Raw genomic sequence first — 12707 nt, 5'->3', positions numbered from 1 at the left:
CGGCGCCTGCCCCCTGGCACGCCCATCTGTCCGTGGCCCTAGTCTTCCCCATCCTGCAGGAGCAGCCCATCCGGGACCCTTCCCAACCCCCACTTCTCCCTCCGTCGAGCATCTCTCCCACCTTCTCCTTTTCCCATCTTTGCCCCCAGGACGAGCACTGACAGAAGCATGTTGAGTTTCTAAATAAGACACAGTGATCAGGAGGCTGACCTCCTCCAGGGATCAGGGAAGGCGCCCCCCCACCCCACCCCAAGAAAGTAGCTTGGTATCTGAGACCTGAGAGGTGAGTGGGTTTGCCTACAGAAGAGGATTGGAGAGGCGTGTTCTTAGAGGGACAGCCTGTAGATGCCTCTGAGGTAGAGAAAAGCTTGACTCACTCACTCAAGGATTAAAGGGAGCCTCTAAAGAGAGGAATGATGAGAACCACAACACTTAGGAGGAATCAAGGGCCCTGGGGCTCCTTAGGTGTGGGGATGAGGGAGGAGGCACTTGTCAGGCCTTTCCAGGTAGACCCACTGTCTGGATCTAGAGGCCCCCGCATTGTTATGAAAGCTTAGTCAACGCTCCTTAAGTACCTAAGCCTCAGGGACCTTGCCTAGAGAAAAAGGGAAAATACCTCATAAGCTGGTGTGATGGTTTAAATTAAATGGCACTGGTCTGAACAGCATCAGCTTCTAATATATACTTGACGGAATTGCTTATTTTGCCCGGCCCTCCTCTGTCCAATTCAGAAGCTGGGACTGCAGATTCAGCCTTTCTTCCCTCTGGGGTGCACAGCGTGGAGGTGAAGGTCAGCTGTCCCCGTGACTCCCACCCCTTCTGCCGAGTACAACACACTCTGAGAGCAGGAACCACGCCGTTTCATCTGTCTGCTTGCGCAACCTGGCTCACGTCGAAAACTGTCGCCCTGCTTCCACTCCCGCCCTCTTCACACAGGGCTCAACCCAGCCATCACAGCATCCGTGAAAACTGAAGTCAGGTCCAGGCACTGCTCCGCTCTAAACCCTCCGGTGCCTTCCTCTCATTCAGGGTAGAAGTCAAAGTCATGACAAAGGCCCGCCAGGCCCTACGTGCTCTGCTCCTCCCAGTCCCTCTGCCCTCATCGCCTCCCACTGCACCCTTCCTACTCCAGTCACATGGGCGCCGTTGCTATTCCTCACCCCTGCCAGGCCTGCTCCCACCGCAGGGCCTTCACACATGCAAGATATTCACTCGCCCCTGCCCCTTTCAGGTCTTTAATCAGATGTCACCTGACAGGTGGACTTCCCAGGTGGCACTAGTGGTAAAAAGTCTGCCTGCCAATGCAGGAGATATAAGAGACATGGGTTGGATCCCTGGGCTGGGAAGATCCCCTGGAGGACCCTGGGCATGGCAATCCATTCTGGTATTCTTGCCTAGAGAATCCCATGGACAGAGGACCCTGGTGGGCGACTGTCTGGAGTGTTGCAAAGAGTCAGACAGGACTGAAGCAACTTAGCACATATGCATTTAAAAAAAGAGAGAGAGAGAGGCGGGGTGGTTGGCAGGGCTGGGGGAAAAGGAGGGAAGTTTGCTCTTCTCAAAGTCCCTGAGGTCCTGACCATCTCGTCTCAAACAAAGTCCTTACAGTCCGTCAGTCCTTGAGCACACGGTCGGCAGAGGACAGACACTAAAGTCAGCTGTGCCTCAGCATGCCTTCTGCTCAGTCGTGTCCGCCTCTTTGCAACCCCACGGACTGTAATCTGCATAGCTTCTATGTCCATGGGATTCTCTGTCCATGGGATTCTCCAGGCAAGAACACTGGAGTGGATGACCATTTCCTTCTCCAGGGGATTGTCCCCACCCAAGGATACAACCTGCATCTCGTGTGTCTCCTGCACTGTGTCTTCCCCTTACCCGATGGGCCATGAGGGAAGCTGGTGTCATCTCAGACAAAGGCAGCTATCATCACAGCACTGTCTACAATAGCCTGGATATGGAAGCAACCTAGATGTCCATCAGCAGACGAATGGATAAGAAACTTGTCCAACATATGCACAATGGAATATTCAGTTCAGTTCAGTCGCTCAGTCATGTCCGACTCTTTGCGACCCCATGAACCACAGCATGCCAGGCTTCCCTGTCCATCACCAACTCCCAGAGCCTACCCAAATTCATGTCCATTGAGTCGGTGATGCCATCCAACCATCTTATCCTCTGTCGTCCCCTTCTCCTACCCTCAATCTTTCCCAGCATCAGGGTCTTTTCAAATGAGTCAGCTCTTCACATCAGGTGGCCCAAGTATTGGAGTTTCAGCTTCAGCATCAGTCCTTCCAATGAACAACCAGGACTGATCTCCTTTAGGATGGACTGGTTGGATCTCCTTGCAGTCCAAGGGACTCTCAAGAGTCTTCTCCAACACCGCAGTTCAAAAGCATCATTTCTTTGGCACTCAGCATTCTTCACAGTCCAACTCTCACATCCATACATGACCACTGGAAAAACCACACCCTTGACTAGACCGACCTTTGATGGCAAAGTAATGTCTCTGCTTTTTAATATGCTGTCTAGGTTGGTCACAACTTTCCTTCCAAGGAGTAAGCATCTTTTAATTTCATGGCTGCGATCACCATCTGCAGTGATTTTTGAGCCCAAAAAATTAAAGTCAACCACTGTTTCTGTTTCCCCATCTATTTGCCATGAAGTGATGGAACTGGATGCCATGATCTTAGTTTTCTGAATGCTGAGCTTTAAGCCAACCTTTCCACTCTCCTCTTTCACTTTTATCAAGAGGCTCTTTAGTTCTTCTTCCCTTTCTGCCATAGTGTGGTGACATCTGCATATCTGAGGTTATTGATATTTCTCCTGGCAATCTTGATTCCAGCTTGTGCTTCATCCAACCCAGCGTTCCTCATGATGTACTCTGCACAGAAGTTAAACAAGCAGGGTGACAATGTACAGCCTTGACGCACTCCTATTCCTATTTGGAACCAGTCTGTTGTTCCATGTCCACTTCTAACTGTTGCATCCTGACCTGCATACAGGTTTCTCAAGAGGCAGGTCAGGTGGTCTGGTATTCCCAGCTCTTTCAGTATTTTCCACAGTTTCTTGTGATCCACACAGTCAAAGGCTTTGGCATAGTCAATAAAGCAGAAATCTATGTTCTTCTGGAACTCTACTGCTTTTTCAATGACCAGCCAATGTTGGCAATTTGAATTTGGTTCCTCTCCCTTTTCTAAAACCAGCTTGAACATCTGGAAATTCACGGTTCACGTATTCCTGAAGCCTGGCTTGGAGAATTTTGAGCATGACTTTACTAGCGTGTGAGATAAGTGCAATTGTGCGGTAGTTTGAGCATTCTTTGGCATTGCATTTCTTTGGGATTGGAATGAAGACTGACCTTTTCCAGTCCTGTGGCCACTGCTGAGTTTTCCAAATTTGCTGGCATATTGAGTGCAGCACTTTCACAGCATCATCTTCCAGGATTTGAAATAGCTCAACTGGAATCCCCTCATCTCTACTAGCTTTGTTCGTAGTGATGCTTCCTAAGGCCCACTTCACTTCACATTCCAGGATGTCTGGCTCCCGGTGAGTGATCACACCATCGTGTAACTGGGTCATGAAGATCTTTTTTGTACAGTTCTTCTGTGTATTCTTGCCACCTCTTCTTAATATCTTCTGCTTCTGTTAAGTCCATACCATTTCTGTCCTTTATCAAGCCCATCTTTGCATGACATGTTCCCTTGGTATCTCTAATTTTCTTGAAGAGGTCTCTTGTTTTTCCTATTCTGTTGTTTTCCTCTATTTCTTTGCATTGATCACTGAGGAAGGCTTTCTTATCTCTCCTTGCTATTCTTTGGAACTCTGCATTCAGATGCTTATATCTTTCCTTTTCTCCTTTGCTCTTCATGTCTCTTCTTTTCACAGCTATTTGTAAGTCCTCCTCAGACAGTCATTTTGCTTTTCTGCATTTCTTTTTCTTGGGGATGGTCTTGATCCCTGTCTCCCGTACAATGTCATGAACTTCCGTTCACAGTTCATCAGGCACTCTATCTATCAGATCTAGTCCCTTAAATCTCTTTCTCACTTCCACTGTATAATTATAAAGGATTTGATTTAGGTCACACCTGAATGGTATGGATATCACCAGATGGTCAACACCGAAATCAGATTGATTATATTCTTTGCAGCCAAAGATGGAGAAGCTATATACAGTTAGCAAAAACAAGACCAGGAGCTGACTATGGCTCAGATCATGAACTCCTATTGGCAAATTCAGACTTAAATTGAAGAAAGTAGGGAAAACCACTAGACCATTCAGATATGACCTAAATCAAATCCCTTATGATTATATAGTGGAAGAAAGAAATAGATTTAAAGGACTAGATCTGATAGACAGAGTGCCTGATGAACTCTGGACGGAGGTTCGTGACATTGTACAGGAGACAGGGACCAAGACCATCCCCATGGAAAAGAAATGCAAAAGAGCAAAATGGCTGTCTGAGGAGGCCTTACAAATAGCTGTGAAAAGAAGAGAAGTGAAAAGCAAAGGAAAAAAGGAAAGATATAAGCATCTGAATGCAGAGTTCCAAAGAATAGCAAGGAGAGATAAGAAAGCCTTCCTTAGTGATCAATGCAAAAAAATAGAGGAAAACAACAGAATAGGAAAAACAAGAGATCTCTTCAAGAAAATTAGAGATACCAAGGGAACATTTCATGCAAAGATGGGCTCGATAAAGGACAGAAATGGTATGGACCTAACAGAAGCAGAAGATAATAAGAAGAGGTGGCAAGAATACACAGAAGAACTGTACAAAAAAGATCTTCACGACGAAGATAATCACAATGGCATGATCACTCACCTGGAGCCAGACATCTTGGAATGTGAAGTCCAGTGGGCCTTAGAGAGCATCACTACGAACAAAGCTAGTGGAGGTGATGGAATTCCAATTGAGCTATTTCAGATCCTGAAAGATGATGCTGTGAAAGTGCTGCACTCAATGTGCCAGCAAATTTGAAAAACTCAGCAATGGCCACAGGACTGGAAAAGGTCAGTTTTCATTCCAATCCCAAAGAAATGCAATGCCAAAGAATGCTCAAACTACCGCACAATTGCATTCATCTCACACGCTAGTAAAGTCATGCTCAGAATTCTCCAAGCCAACCTTCAGCAATATGTGAACCGTGAACTTCCAGATGTTCAAGCAGGTTTTAGAAAAGGCAGAGGCACCAGAGATCAAATTGCCAACATCCGCTGGATCATGGAGAAAGCAAGAGAGTTCCAGAAAAACATCTATTTCTGCTTCATTGACTATGCCAAAGCCTTTGACTGTGTGGATCACAATAAACTCTGGAAAATTCTGAAAGAAATGGGAATACCAGACCACCTGACCTGCCTCTTGAGAAACCTGTATGCAGGTCAGGAAGCAACAGTCAGAACTGTACATGGAACAACAGACTGGTTCCAAATAGGAAAAGGAGTACGTCAAGGTTGTATATTGTCACCCTGCTTGTTTAACTTATATGCAGAGTACATCATGAGGAAAGCTGGGCTGGAAGAAGCACAAGCTGGAATCAAGATTGCTGGGAGAAACATCAATAACCTCAGATATGCAGATGACACCACCCTTATGGCAGAAAGTGAAGAGGAACTCAAAAGCCTCTTGATGAAAGTGAAAGAGGAGAGTGAAAAGTTTGGCTTGAAGTTCAACATTCAGAAAACGAAGATCATGGCATCTGGTCCCATCACTTCATGGGAAATAGATGGGGAAACAGTGGAAACAGTGTCAGCCTTTTTTTGGGGGGGCTCCAAAATCACTGCAGATGCTGATTGCAGCCATGAAATTTAAAGACGCTTACTCCTTGGAAGGAAAGTTATGACCAACTTAGATAGCATATTAAAAAGCAGACACATTACTTTGCCAACCAAGGTCCGTCTAGACAAGGCTATGGTTTTTCCCGTGGTCATGTATGGATGTTAGAGTTGGACTGTGAAGAGAGCTGATCACCGAAGAATTGATGCTTTTGAACTGTGGTGTTGGAGAAGACTCTTGAGAGTCCCTTGGACTGCAAGGAGATCCAACCAGTCCATTCTAAAGGAGATCTATCCTGGGTGGTCATTGGAAGGACTGATGCTAAAGCTGAAACTCCAATACTTTGGCCACCTCATGCGACGAGTTGACTCCCTGGAAAAGACTCTGATGCTGGGAAGGATTGGGGGCAGGAGGAGAAGGGGAAGACAGAGAATGAGATGGCTGGATGGCATCACCGACTCGATGGACATGAGTTTGAGTGAACTCCGGGAATTGGTGATGGACATGGAGGCCTGGCGTGCTGATTCATGGAGTCACAAAGAGTTGGACATGACTGAGTGACTGAACTGAACTGAACTGAACTGATTGGTTTAGTGGTTTTCCCCACTTTCTTCAATTTCAATCTGAATTTGGCAAAAAGGAGTTCATGGTCTTAGCCACAGTCCACTCCCAGCCTTGTTTTTGCTGACTGTATAGAGCCTCTCCATCTTTGGCTGCAGAGAATATAATCAATCTGATTTCGATGTTGACCATCTGGTGATGTCCATGTGTAGAGTCTTCTCTTGTGTTGTTGGAAGAGGGTGTTTGTTATGATCAGTGCGTTCTCTTGGCAAAACTCTATTAGCCTTTGCCCTGCTTCATTCCGTACTCCAAGGCCAAATTTGCCTGTTACTCCAGGTAGCTCTTGACTTCCTACTTTTGCATTCCAGTCCCCTATAATGAAAAGGACATCTTTTTTGGGTGTTAGTTCTAAAAGGTCTTGTAGGTCTTCATAGAACCATTCAGCTTCTTCAGCATTACTGGTCGGGCATAGACTTGGATTACCATGATATTGAATGGTATGCCTTGGAAATGAATCATTGTGTCGTTTTTGAGATTGCATCCAAGTACTGCATTTCAGACTCTTTTGTTGACTATGAGGGCTACTCCATTTCTTCTAAGGGATTCTTGCCCACAGTAGTAGATATAATGGTCATCTGAGTTAAATTCACCCATTCTAGTCCATTTCAGTTCGCTGATTCCTAGAATGTCGACATTCACTCTTGCCATCTCCTGTTTGACCACTTCCAATTTGCCTTGATTCATGGACCTAACCTTCCAGGTTCCTACACAATATTGCTCTTTACAGCATTGGACCTTGCTTCTATCACCAGTTCCATCCACAGCTGGGTGTTGTTTTTGCTTTGGCTCCATGCCTTCATTCTTTCTGAAGTTATTTCTCCACTGATCTCCAGTAGCATGTTGGGCACCTACCACCTAGGGAGTTCATCTTTCAATGTCCTATCTTTTTGCCTTTTCATACTGTTCATGGGGTTCTCAAGGCAGGAATACTGAAGTGGTTTACCATTCCCTTCTCCAGTGGACCACATTCTGTCAGACCTCTCCACCATGACCCGTCCGTCTTGGGTGGCCCTACATGGCATGGCCTAGTTTCATTGAGTTAGACAAGGCTGTGGTCCATGTGATCAGATTGGCTAGTTTTCTGTGATTGTGGTTTCAATCTGTCTGCCCTCTGATGCCCTCTCTCAGTGCCTACCGCCTTACTTGGGTTTCTCTTACCTTGGACGTGGGGTATCTCCTCTCCGCCGCTCGTCACTCCTGCACTGTGCAGCCCCTGCTCGCCGCTCCTGGAATATTACTCAGCTATTAAAAAGAACGCATTTGAATCCGTTCTAATGAGGTGGATGAAATTGGAGCCTATTATACAGAGTGAAGTAAGTCAGAAAGAAAAACACCAATACAGTATATTAATGCATATATATGAAATTTAGAAAGACGGTAATGATGACCCTATACGCAAGACAGCAAAAGAGACACAGATGTAAAGAACAGACTTTTGGACTCTGTGGGAGAAGGTGAGGGTGGGATGATTTGAGAGAATAACATTGAGATATGTATATTACCGCATGTGAAATAGATCACTAGTCCAAGTTCGAGGCATGAAATAGGGCACTCAAAGCCGGTGCACTGGGACATCTCTGAGGAATGGGATGGGGAGGGAGGTGGGAGGGGGGTTCAGGATGGGGGACACATGTACACCCATGGCTGATTCATGTCAGTGTATGGCAAAAACCACTACAATATTATAAAGTAATTAGCCTCCAATTAAAATAAATTATTTTTTTAAAAGGCAGGTATCAAATCATGGCTGGTATTTTAGGAGGAGGTGAGGCACCCCATTCACTCTGAGCACTCCACGCTCAAAACCACCAGCAGCTCGAGCTCACTCACACAAGGGAGGAGGCGAGTTGCCAGCCACAGGAGCCCTGCTGTGAAAGGTTGACATGAGTTAGGAATTCACCATGATGGCAGCCCTCACCCCCAACCCCAGGGCAGAATTCAGAACAGCCTCTGGCTTCTGGGCTGAGCCCTCCCCAGTACTGTCGAGATCACCAGGGCCATGAGCGAGCTCTTGAGTGAGGCCGGTCTCGGCGCCTGGGGGCCCAGGGAATCACTGACCCTCTGCTTTTCTATCGTGAGAATGTGACGATGGTCCCTGCCTGTCCGGCCTCGTGGGGTTTTGCACAGCTCAAGTTGTTGTGAAAATATAGACTTCTATGCAATTTCTTCTGATCCTTAAACTCTCTCCCACCCAAGTTGATTATTTCAAGATTCAGAGAACGAACACCCCATCTTCCTTTTCATTCCCAAACCAGATTAAAACTTTACATTTTGAGACATTCTTGGCAGCCTGGTGGTTAGAACTCGGCATTTTCATTGCTGAGGGCCTGGGTTCAATCTCTGGCCAGGGGACTAAGATTCAAGCAACAACAGCAGCAAAAATTCTACATTTTGCAGAAAGAAACCTCATCTCTGGATGCCCCTGCTTGCTTTATATCTATCCTTGTGATTCTTTTTCTTTTTTCAGTCAATTCAATTTCTCTTTCTAACTCAGCCTCCCGTGTGTCTCCATGTGTGTGGCTCGTGTGTCTGTCTGTCGTCTCTGCGCGCCTCTGCCGTCTCTGTCACTTTGCGCATCTATCTCCCGCCCTCTCTGACTCACGCTGCTCATCCCTGCGTGCTCCCCGCCTCACGCTCGCTTCCCAAGTCTCCTCCTCCGCCTTCTCCCTCTCCTCCTCCGACTCTCTGCTGTTTCTCCGTCTGTCCGGCTGTCTCTCTGTGCGTCTGTCTCTGCCACTGAATGTGCTTCTCCCTGTGTCCTACCGTCAGTCCTTCTCTTTCTCTGACTTTCTTTCCGTCTCCCCCTGAATCTCTCCTCTCTCCCTCTCCTCTGTCCTAATTGCTTCTTGTCCCCATGAGGATTTATGTAACTGACAGCGGTGGCAGCAGCCAATCTGAAAGGCTGCTCACAGATACAAAAACTTAACGCTTCCCCAGCCTCAGGAAAACGAGCTGCCATCCTCCTGAGGGCTCCTTTGCTCAGAGAAGCCTGGGCGGTCCCCCTTCTCCTCCAGAAAAAGAGAGCGGCAGCTCTTTAGACAGCACCCTTATGCCCCAGCTCTGTTTGGGGATTTTTGCATCTCCTGCCTCCCAAGGAGTGAGAGTCACAGTGGGCTCCACTTCTAACTAACACAGTGGAAACGGCCCCGAACCAGAGGCAGGACACCTGGTCTCACCCCATGCTGGTGGAGGCTGTGGGCAGATCACAGCCCCACTCTTAGTCTGGTTCCCCATCTGATTATAGCCACAACCCTCTAAGATTCTAAAAATCCAGGAAGAAGCTTCCGGCTGTAGCGGAGTCAAGTGATCCCAAGCATATCACCTTCTGACGACAGCAGGGCTGTGGTCAGCATTTCAACAGAGGAGACGTCACGACTGACAGAAACCCACAGCAGAGGGGCTAAGACAGTGACTTGATGACCAGGAGGTGGAAAGCAGATTCCGGGGCAGGGGCAATGGGGAAAGCCTTCTGCCATGTTCACCTGCCCTGCAGTTGGTACCTGGGATCCCTCCTTGGGATCTAGTTAATTTCCCCACCCTTTTGGTCAATCCCCACCTGGCACCCAGCAGATCAGATTCGTGGCAGCAGCCAAGGGCCAGAAAGGAAGTAGGAGAGAGGTGGGGTGCAAGCAGGAATACCTATTCCCAGTGTGGGTGGGAGAGAACCACCTACTGAGCATCTGCTCTATGACTTGCTTGTTGCAAAGCACAGAACTGAGCTTCGCTCAGAGAGGTTAAGTCACTTGGCTGAAGTTGCTCAGCTCATAAATGACCACCCATGAGTTGGAAAGCACATCCCAAAGCCTGTGCTTTTTCTGTGCTCACGGGGACTTTTAAAGGAGAAGAGGAGAATCTCAAATAAGGAGAGGAAACCTGGAGACATGTTTTTCCTACTGTTCTCCCAGTGGTCATCCTCATCTGTGGAAAAAAGGTTGGGGAGGTGGGCTTGCTTGGTTTGCAAAAGAGAATCCGGGAAGTATTTTCAGAGATGCCCTCAGTTTCTGTTTTCAGGTACTTGAAGGGCTTACATCAGGGAGGCAAAAAAAAGTCATCTATTTTCACAAAATAGAGACCCTGGACCCAGCCTGCAACAAGAGGGACATGGAGCAGACTAGAGGAAGGACTTCCCACCCACCGGAGCTCTGTTACAGGCTTGAGTTCATCGCTGTAAGTTACACAAATAAGGGAGGGGCTCCGTCCCTGAAATGTGTTGAAAGAACTCTAACCTCTGTGGACACAGGAAAATCCTCCATGTCAAATGACCTGTTAGCAGCTCCTCCAACTCTTGAAGCCATGCACGCATGCTCAGTTGCTCAGTAGCATCTGACTCTTGATGATCCCATGGATTGTAGCCCGCTCGGCTACTCTGCCCATGGAATTTTCCTGGCAAGAATATTAGGGTGGGTTGCCATTTTCTCTTCCCAGGAATCTTCCCAACCCAGGGATTAAACCCGTGTCTCTTGCTCGGCAGGCAGATATTTTTTTTACCACTGAGCCACCTGGGAAGCCCTCTTGAAGTCACAGGCAAAGGTAAAGACACCACCAGACACATTCAGCTACACAGTTCTTAGAGGCTTGAACACAGGCTTTTCCCCCATGAGGCTCTGCAGCCCACCTGCAGCCCCCACCCCAACTCCCCCTGTGTGGTGGCCCTGCAAGGATAGCTTCCTCCGATGGGCTGATGGGCACCGGTGCCCCTGCAGACAGGCAGGAAGCCAGAGCCGACAGGGCTATCTCCTCATCACACCAGGCAGCCACCTCTGAGCCCTCTCCCTTTCAGGAAGCCAAGCCAGGAAATTAACACGGAGCCGAGATGCCTCCAGACACCTGCCCGGAAATTCAAACCTACAGCTGGTGGGGGCTGGCTTAGGAGAGCAGAGTGTGAGGGGAGGGGCTCTTTGCAGAAGAAGGGAGGTACCTGCAGGGGCAGTGCACCGGTACTTTTTAAAGGGGTACGGCTGTCACAGATAACCAACCTGGGCTGCCTGGAGAAGACAGGCCTGGAGAAGGGGCCAGGAGGGATACCGTCAGCTGGTTCTGGGGAGCCTGCTTCACCCGATGGCAGGAGGCCTCAGAGCAGGAGAGTCCTGGTAGCAAGTTGATGACTTGTTCTGCAGCTGCTGCTGCCTAAAAATCCCCTGAGGGAAGCAGGGAGAGGGGACAGAAGTGATGACAAGACTTCTCCTTAGAGCTGAGAGCTGAAAAGATGCTGCCCTGATTCTGAGGCAAACACAGGTATTAGAGCCAGGCAAACCTGGGCTCAAACCCACACTTTACCAGTTACAGGTTCTGTGACCTTGTGCCTCAGTTGCCTCATCAATGAAATGGGCATAACAATAGCAAGGCAGGCCAACTGTTCTAAAAAAAGAATCCCCAAATCTCAGGTGGTGTAAAGACATATATTTTACTTCTAGTCTAATAGTAATACATTGAGGGCAAGGACAGTTGCACTCTCTACACAGGCTTTTCTTTTCAGACTATCCCAGGGCTCCAGGACACTCTAGACCAGGGTCTTTACACCACTGACATTTGGGGAGGCTAATTCTTTGCTGCAGGGGCTATACTGTGCTTCTTTGTCAGCGTCTTTGGCCTCTGTCCACTAGACACCAGGAGCATGCCCCCAAGCGGTGACAACCAGAAATGTCTCTGAATATTGTCAAATGTCCCCAGGGAAAGGGGAACAAAATTACCCCACTTGAGAACCACTGCTTCCCATGCCTCCACAGCTAACCAGCAGAAGAAAAAGAGAACACACAGAGCCTCCCAAAAGCGGTCTGAGGGGCCAGCGTGGAAGAGGCAGCATGCATGACGTTAGCCACACTCCAACAGGTTGGTTGAGGTTACCTGGCCCCACTGCAGGGCAGACTGCGTGTCCAGGAGGGAAAGGAAACAGAGTCTTGGGAGCCCGTGGTCTTGCCTCTGCCACACCGCATCTTGGGCTTGTTGGGATGATTTGATGAGTTGAAAATTTTATGTAAATAAGACACATGGCGTTTGGTGGGTTCTCAACAGATACTAATGACTAACATTCTTAGAGGGTTTGTGTGAGCCCCACGCTACACTCTGCACTTGGAGTGCATTCTCTTCTTGCACCCCCATTTGCTAACAAGGAACAGAGGTACAGGGAGAGCAAATGACCCCTGCACGGTCACAGAGTTGGTGGCTCTGAGGTACTGGCTCCAGCGCCCACCTCTCAACGCATTTGCTCTACTCTGTCGTTAGTTTCCAGCCCCAGATCCTCTCTCTCATTCTGCTCTTACATGTAACATGGTCATCCAACAAATCATAGAGTCACAGGACACTTTCTCTGCACAA

This window comes from Moschus berezovskii, chromosome 20 (genome assembly GCF_049115385.1).
Source record: "Moschus berezovskii isolate FMDL1 chromosome 20, NW_MosBer_1.0, whole genome shotgun sequence".
Lineage (NCBI taxonomy): Eukaryota > Metazoa > Chordata > Mammalia > Artiodactyla > Moschidae > Moschus > Moschus berezovskii.
This window is presented reverse-complemented; position numbering follows the sequence as displayed.